This window comes from Leptonychotes weddellii, chromosome 1 (assembly GCF_054177405.1).
Source record: "Leptonychotes weddellii isolate Sample4059 chromosome 1, ASM5417740v2, whole genome shotgun sequence".
Lineage (NCBI taxonomy): Eukaryota > Metazoa > Chordata > Mammalia > Carnivora > Phocidae > Leptonychotes > Leptonychotes weddellii.
Window position 1 is genome coordinate 21,752,510 of NC_138369.1, and position 9,214 is coordinate 21,761,723.

General features: G+C 37.5%; 1 protein-coding gene and 1 pseudogene across 44 annotated transcripts in view; one reads left to right on the forward strand and one right to left on the reverse strand.

Moving 5' to 3' along the window:
- SLMAP (sarcolemma associated protein) overlaps positions 1-9,214 on the forward strand; it is a 269,063-nt gene that overhangs the window by 55,836 nt on the left and 204,013 nt on the right. The window lies entirely within an intron of this gene.
- The window catches only part of LOC102735780 (pyruvate dehydrogenase E1 component subunit alpha, somatic form, mitochondrial pseudogene), a 22,411-nt pseudogene continuing 15,142 nt past the window's right edge, over positions 1,946-9,214 (reverse strand).

Consider the following 9,214-nt stretch of genomic DNA (forward strand, 5'->3'; position numbering starts at 1 on the left):
GCTAATGTATGTGGCTTAATATATTTGTAATTAAGTTGTATAGGCTGTTAGGTTGTACCTATATATCTTCAACTGGTGTTTCAATTTTAAACTTAGGAAATGGCATAAAGCCCAATGGGATGTTATAGACTAGTCCATTCTAGGAAAAGCTAATGTTATAAAGTCAACTGGAAGTTGTTAGAGCATGACCTATAGTGTGACTGGATTGATGCATGGATGTTACTTAATTTAATCCCAGAAAAAGAATGTATCCAAATGCTTTAAGAGACAAATCCAAGTATGTGAAAATCACTTTCAGAGTCAGCAACCATGTTAATTCATTTTGGAACTCTGAACACAGACTACAGAAATAGATGACTTTCATAATATATCATTTTCTTTCACTGACTGAGATACTTAATTAAGTCTTCGTTGAATAGTGACTCAGCTAGTCCATTGCTTTGGAAATTTTTGTCTGTGAGCAAGTCACTGTATGGTACCTCAGTTTATAATGGCAGTCATAATGAAGATGATTACATTTTTTCCATACTGGGGATAAGAATGAAAGTTGTATTTTAATACATTTATTCTTAGATCTTTAGAAGCTCTCCCCTTCTCTGCAGGGTTGTAGCTGTAGTAGGCAGCCCTACTACAGAGGTCATTATTTCTGTGTTAGAGAACAAATTAGTGAGTAACATTGCCAGGAAACAAAAGGCAAGAGTTTGACTTCCACATTTGAGGGATACAGTTTGTTACTTAAAACAGATTAATTATAATAACTTTTGTTTATAAAACATACCTAGCTAATTCCCATAGCAGGAGAATTCCCATGCTGTGTCTAGATAGACAAAATCGGTTCAAGACAGCTTTGTGACTCACTGACGGAAGAGGGGAGAGTTCTTTTTGCCTTAGGGATTGGATTTTAGTTTAGGATGAATTCTTTGTCTAAGTACAGATATGAGAGAATTCCCAGCCTACATGTCAAGTATCTTATTCTGTCTTCCTGAGATTTAACTCAATGCCTCCAAGTTCCCCAAGTGTATACTTTTGTAACTTCTGCTACTTGGTTCATGTTAATTACATAGTTTTTATATTTCTCCCTCCATATTTCTCTTCCTGAATGTAAGAATTTGTGAACTTTTCCTTTAAACATTTTGAACTGTGTTTTTGTGTTTGTTGGTTTGTTTCAGTTAAAAAATCCATTTTTTCATATAGAAGAGACTGGTAACCTGTTTTCTTCTGTGGAGGGGAATTAGGAAAACTGTGGGACATAGGAAAGAAGTTGTACTTTTCACTGCACCACTGGACCTTTGGAACCCATTACATTTTTCCCCCAAAATTTTAAACTTAATTTTATAGCATGGCATAAACATTCATAAAATTTTTGTTTGTTTTATGGGTTTTATTTCTTTTAAAGTTGAGATCACAAAATTTCTTAAAGTTGATCATGAATGTTCCATTGAAGGCATAATGATAAATTTACAGTCTTCCTTTAAATGATCCCCTTAAACTTGATTCACTGATTTGTACCATAATCTTTATTTTTTTTTAAAGATTTTTATTTATTTATCTGAGAGAGAGAGAGAGCATGAGCAGTGGGAGAAGCAGATGGAGAGGGAGAGGCAGACTCCCTGCTGAGCAGGGAGCCTGATGTGGAACTCAATCCCAGGACCCTGGGATCATGACCGAGCTGAAGGCAGATGCTTAACTGACTGAGCCACCCAGGCGCCCCTGCACCATAAACTTTGAAAGGTGGATTGTTGGGGCACCTGGGTGGCTCAGTCAGTTAAGTGTCAGACTCTTGGGTTTTGGCTCAGGTCATGATCTCAGGGTTGTGGGATTGAGCCCCGCGTCGGGCTCCACACTCAGTGTGGAGTTTGCTTGAGAGTCTCTCTCGCTCTCTCTCTCCCCCTCTCTGTTTGCCCCTCCCCCCGCTTGTGTGCTCACACCGTGCTCTCTCTCTCGCTCAAATAAAAATAAATAAATAAATATTTAAAAGGTGGATTGTTGCTGTAGATAGATGTCTTAATTCTTCTAAAATTGGTTCATAATCCACTGCTGCAAACTGAACTGTATTTTCAGTTTCTTTACCCACCTCAACATCAGTTTCCTTTAATTCTTCAACACTGACAGTATTGCTGTCTACTATTCTATCTTTGAGAAGCATAATGAGGTCACTCTTGAATTTCTTCTTGGGTATGATAACTGACTCCAGGATCACTCATACTGTGTCCTTGATAGTGGTGAGTCTGCAGCTCCATCAGCATGGCCCCCTTTACAGATCTGTAATAGGCAGCTGCAATCTTTGTTGCTTCCTGGACACATAGAACATACATTCCATCTGCTCTTACCCCAGGAATAAAATTGTCTCTCTTGTAGTAATCAGTGCTGGCTGCTGCTCTCTCAGCAGATGCTCCCATTCCATAGTGGTTATTCTTACAGATGAAAATAAATGGTGATTTCCACAAAACTGCCATATCGTAATTTTCAGATATAAAGTCAAGCAGAACTCCTCTTTTCCATTATGATTATAGGCCAGACCAATACCAGCAACCAGGGGGACCAGATCTCTGACGATGCCATTGCCCCAGTAGCAGTTCTTGGTGTACGTGTGCCTTGATCCTTCCTTTTCTTTAGTACAGCCTTCTCTTTGTCCTATAAACTCTATAGATTTCTGGGACAGAAGGTCCGCAAGTAAAGTTAAAGCAGTGAGCCCAGTAAGGCTGAGATGAGATGGTCCATGATATTTATCCAATCTCAAGTTCCCCACAACCTTCCTGACATTTTACAAGTGACAAAAACCAGGAATAATGTTCTGTTAATGCTCTTGGCAGACAGTCCGTATCATTCTGTACTATTTGACTCCCTTTTCCCTGCCGAGCACTGTTGTGATAGGAGGGCCCTCTTTTAACCCATGAAGGTCACATTTCTTGATTTCAAATGTAGCATCATTTGCAAAGTTATAGGATATGCCACTAGCAAGCACTCTGCTAGCCGTGCCAGGCAGGAAATAGTGAGTATCTTCCTCTTAGAGCATCTTCCTCTTGAGTGCAGGCTGTGGTGGTAGCTGCAATGGTGGTGATGATGTCCTTCTCTACACTGGGCCATAGGACCACAAATATTTTTATAAGGGTGTACAATATTCATGAATGGGCTGTAATTTTCTTAACCATTCTTCCTCTGGTGAATAACTGTGTAACTACATAGTTTCAAGTTTTTGAAACTATTATAAATTTTGCTTTGCTGAATATCTTTATACTTAGATCTTTATTCATATTTTTTCTTTAGACTGAATTTTTAGAAGTAAATCAAAAGGCACATTTTAAGGGGTGCCTGGGTGGCTCAGTTGGTTAAGCATCTGCCTTCAGCTTGGGTCATGATCCTGGGGTCCGGGGATTGAGCCCCGCATCGCTTCTCCCTCTCCCCCTGCCCCTACCCCCTTCTCATGTGCTTGCTCTCTCTCTCTTTCTCTCAAATAAATAAATAAAATCTTAAAAAAAAAAGAAAGGCACATATTAAGAGCTTCCTTGTATATTTTGCCAAACTGCTTTCCAGACAGGTTGTGCCAATTTATACTCCCATGATCAGCTTGTGAAAATGTTTCTCTTATGTCACTCTTGGAAACACTGAATATTTATTACTTAAGATACTTACGCTACTTTTATCAGTAACAAATTGAATCCCTTAAATTTTTATATTTCAAGGTTATTTAATATGTGTGTGTATATATTTATTCTTCTTATCCTTCCTTTGTTCATTGGCTTTTCAAAAACAGCCTTATTAAAGTATGATTTACACTCCATAAAATTCTGCCATTGTAAATGTAAGTTGAGTCTACCTGAAGTTAAAGATTTTTAGTAGATCTATAGTTTTGCAACCATCACCATAATCCATCTGTAAAACATTTTCATCACCCAAAAATTTCCCTTTGGCCCATTTGCATTCAGTCCTTGATCCCACACCCAGCTTTAGGCAACCACTGATACGCTTTCTATCTCTGTAAACAATTTGCATACTCTAGAAATATCAGATAAATGCAGTCATATGCAATCCTTTGTGAATGTCTTCGTTCACTTAGCATTATGTTTTTGAGGTTCATCTATGTTGTAGAATATATCAATAGTTCATTTTTGTATTATGTTATGTTAATTTTTAAAAATTTTACTATGTTAGTCACCATACAGTACATCATTAGTTTTTGATATATCTTATTTATTCAGTAGTTGATAGGTATTTGGTTTGTTTCCAACTTTTGATTATTATAAACAATGCTACTAGGAACATTTGTATACATTTCTCGGTGTCTTTCATTTTTCTTGGGTAGATACCTAGGAACCCTTTAAATTTCACATCATTACTCAGCCACAAAAATGTTTTTTCAAAAGGATAGTAGCACTAGATTTGAGAAGAAACACAGTTATATAAAAGAATTAAAGTGGAATGATTGGCATGGGCAAGTGAAAAGTTCCAAGACATATAGTATGACTGTGTAATAATGGAAACCACTTCAGGATTTTTTGGTAGATGAGCAACTATCAGAACCTAAAGCCAAGTGAAGGCAAATAAAATCAGTGGGCATCAAAATAAACATTGAAAACTTTGGCTCCATGAAAAATGAGAAAAATGGAAATGGGACATTATTTGCATTCATTATGAGAGAAAAATGAAAATATGTAACACATAAAATACTCTTTTTAACGTAAAAGAAGGCCATTAAGTAAGACTATTGTAGATAAACAGGCCAATGAAACAAGCAGTACATTCATTCAAGATAAATATATGTAGCAAATAAACATTCATTCTTGCTGGTGATCACAGAAATAAGTATTGTACAAATAGATTATATTAAGTTAGCAAAATTGATAGTGCTAGAAAGATTATGGTAGTGATGTTGCTTCGTACGTTGATCTAGTTCATGTGCAAAGCAACGTGGAAAGCCTGTCCAGATCTTTGGAATCGTAAGATTTTGAGTTAACTTTCATTTTAGCTTCCTTGAATGTAATTAAAAGTTTTTAATAGTAAATTACTAAGGGAGGGAATAAATCAAAAGATAAGAAAACAGCCGCAGATTTTCCCCATGTGCTGAAGTTGAGTCCGGTTGTGCTTTCCTCTCCACTCTGTGTCTGGGACTCATTCCAACTCTGGAGGCACTAACCCAACTCAGCTTTTTGTCTTTCTGGCCCAGAGAGCTCATGTTTGCTCTGCTGTAGTCTGAATCCTGCTTTTACAGCTTTGGCTAAATCCTGGATCCAGTTGTTCTTTAATCCAATGACTCACACCTTGGGAGTTCCCCACCCCACTGCAAGAGAAAATGCTATAAACTTTCCCATTTGGAGTAAATTTATCACGTTCTTTCTTAATTTTACTGATTTTGCTTTAGGCTCTCATATGAAAATATGCTTCCTGTTGATTTTTTTTTTTAAGTTCCTTGTGGAGTTCTTCTGTATGGGTGGGACCAAACACTTGTCTCACTCCCAGTTAGTACACTATAGTACAGTTATCCAACAATATGTGATTTTTTAGTTTGACAAATTATCTACCTAAAAGTGATAAAATCAAGAAATGGAAATTGACCCTTGCTCTATTTATTTTCCCCCTGCATCTTTCAAGTTATCTTTTTTCTTCCAGCATCAAAAATTCTTTCCACTTGTGGTAAGTTTATTTATTGCATTGATAATATTTTTCCCTAATTACTAACATTATAGGTTTCTATGTCATCTATGCTTATAAATACTTTTCCTTGTTATATAAGGCTGTAAGATTTTTACATTGTTGGTTGAGCTTATGTGAAGTCATAGGTAATGTGTAACAATCAAGTTAGGAATGATAAAAAGCAAAAAAAAAATCTTAATCATTTTATTAATGCTTGACAGTGATTTTGGTTTATTAAGAAATATATTACCGATTTTCTGTATATAGAGCAACCATAAATACTCTTCTACTACAACTGGAATAGTCTCTTCCTGTAGGTAGTGGTGTAGCTGTGTTTAGTCTCTTTAGGCATTTCCACTCAAATTGGCTTGACTACTTAAGGATATCAGGAAGAGAAGGCCCTGTAGGTTCTATTAATTTTTGAAAAATTAATGCAACAGAATCAAAAAGTTCAGACTGTTATGTGATTTGACTTCTTGATCTCTGGTTTCTGCCAGCTTATTTAGGTCACTTATAGCGTCTCTTGTTACATTGGGAGAGGTATATTTCCCTAGCCTCTTGGATGTTTCTTTCCCTGATTTTTCTTATATCTTTCTGACTGTCCTATTTGATATTCCTTCAAGCATTTTCTTCATTAAATTCTCCTTAAATGCTTGTGTTCCTAAAAGTTCAGTCATTGTTTTCCCTGTAATTGTTACTTTTGGATCATCTCATACATCATAATAATTTTAATAACCACTCAAATGCTGATGCCTTTCAGATATCTTGAGCCAGAAGGTCCAAGTTTTCTATCTTCTGCCTGCTTACGTTTACTCACTTGGATATCCTATGGAGACTCCAAAAGCAATAGACCCTAAACTGAAATGAATCATTCACTCACCACCCCCCACGTATTTCCAAATATAGATAATGGCATTATCATCTGCCCAGTAACCCACACTAGACAGTGCTGCCTTCAACACTGATCCCATAGGTTCTGTCACTAAACCCCTTTTACTACTAACGCTGCCCTAGTTTAGAACATTATTATTTCTTTATTTTAGTAGCCTCATAACTGGCCTCCCTGCCTTCAGTCTAGTACCCCTCAAGCCATCCCCTCCCCGTGTGCAATGTCAGTTTGATCCCAGTACTTTCCTTCCCTAATCCCTATAGTGGCAAGTCCCTTATACAATAAAAGTTGGTCTGCTATATATGTCTTAAAAGGCTTGGTGACTGCTTACCTCTCCAGCCTCAGTCCTGTACTTCACATGCCAGGCCCCCTCCTCAGTCTCCCCCCACCCCGTGTTGTTTCTTACCTCTCTCTGCTCACTGTGTTTCAGTCCCTTCTCTACTCATCTTGACTCACTCTTACTCCGCCTTCATGACTCAGGATGGACAGCTCCTTTAGGAAGTCACTTCTGAATCTTCAGGGTGCCCTTCCAAGTGTCCTTCCTCTCTACTGGATTATTATTTGTTAGTATATGAAACTGATTTTTCTCTTACTTAAAGAAAAAATTATCTTGACTTCACTTTCCCTTCTAGCTATTGCTCATTTTTTTTATAAATTTTTTTTTATTGAGGTATAGTTGATACACAATGTTATATTAGTTTCAGGTATGCAACATGATGAGTCAGTATTTGTATATATTGGGAAGTAATCACCACAGTAAGTCTAGTTAACATCAATCATCATACATAGTTAGAGAATTTTTTTCTTGTGATGAAAACTCTTAAGATCTCTTGTAGCAACATTCACATATACAATAGTCACTATGCTGTACATTACATCCCTGTGACATATTTATTTTATAACGAGAATTTTGTATGTTTTGACACCCTTCATCCATTTCTCCTGACCCCCAACCCCTGCCTCTAGCAACCACCAGTCTGTTCTCTCTATGAGCTTGTTTTTTTTTGTTTTGTTTTTAGATCCCACATGTAAGTGAGATCGTATAGTATCTGTCTTTCTCTGATTTATTTCACTTAGCATAAGTGAAATAAGGTCAGTCTACCTTATCACCAATGGCAAGATTTCATTCTTTTAATGGCTGAATAATATTCCATGGTGTGTGTGTGTGTGTGTGTGTGTGTGTGTGTGTGTGTATCACATTTTCTTATCTATTCATCCATCAGGGGACACTTAGGTTGTCTCCATATCTTGGCTATTGTAAATAATGCTGCAATGAACATGGGGGCACATATATCTTTTTGAGTTAGTGTTTTTGTTTTCCTCAGGTAAATACCCAGAAGTGGAATTCCTGGATCATATGGTAGTTATATTTTAAGTTTTTTTGAGGAACCTCCATACCATTTTCCATAGTGGCTGCACCAATTCACATTCCCACCAGTAGTGCACAGGGGTCTGTTGTCTCTGCATCCTTGCCAACACTTTATTTCTTGTCTTTTTGATAACAGCCATTCCAACGGTATGAAGTGATACCTCATTGTGGTTTTGATTTATATTTCCCTGATGATTGGTGATGTTGAGCATCTTGTCATGTACCTGTTAGACATCTATATGTCTTCTTTGGAAAAATGTCTGTTGAGATCCTCTGTCCATTTTTTAATCAGATTGTTTCTTTTTTTTTTTGTCTTGTGTTGGATGAGTTCTTTATATATTTTGGATATTTATTCCTTATTAGATAAATGATTTGCAAATATTTTCTCTTATTCAATAGGTTGCCTTTTTTGTTGATGGTTTTCTTGGCTGTGTATGCTCATTTCTTTGCTTCCCTTTAGAGCAAAACTTCTTTTTTTTTTTTTCTAGAGTTTATTTATTCATTTGAGAGAGAGAGAGAGAGCATGAGCAGAGGGGAGGGCAGGGGGAGAGGGAGAAGCAGACTCCCCACCGAGGAGGGAGTCTGACGTGGGGCTCCATCCCAGGACCCAGAGATCATGACCTGAGCCAAAGTCAGATGCTTAACCATCTGAGCTAGCTAGGCATCCCTAGAGCAAAACTTCTTAAAGGATTTGTCTATATGTGTGGTTTCTCATTCCTCTCATTTATTTTCTCTTGAATCATCCTGGTCTGGCTTTCTTTCCTTTTTTTTTAAGAGAGGGAAAGAGAGACAGAGAGAGGTGGGGGGAGGGGCAGAGGGAGAGAGAGAGAATCTTAAGCAGGCTCCACGCCCAGCATGGAGCCCAGTATGAGACTCCATCTCACAACCCTGAGATCATGACCTGAGCTGAACTCAAGAGTCAGACATTTAACCTACTGAGCCACCCAGGTGCCTCTTTCCGGTCAAGCTTTCATTCACTGCTACTTCCATATAGTTCTTGTCAAGGTCATTAGGTCAAAAGCTTCCAGGTTGCTTTTCCAGAGGTCAGTTTTTGTGTTTTTTTATCTTACTTGATTTTCCAGTATTATTTGACATAGTTGATTTCTCCCATATTCTTGGAAAACAATATTCACATAGTTTTGGGGACACACCACTTTCCCTTGGTTCTTCTCATGTTTCACTGGCCAACTTTTTATTGTTACGTTAATCACCATACATTACATCATTAGTTTTTGATGTAGTGTTCCATGATTCATTGTTTGTGCATAACACCCAGTGCTCCGTGCAGAACGTGCCCTCTTTAATACCATCACTGGGCTAACCCA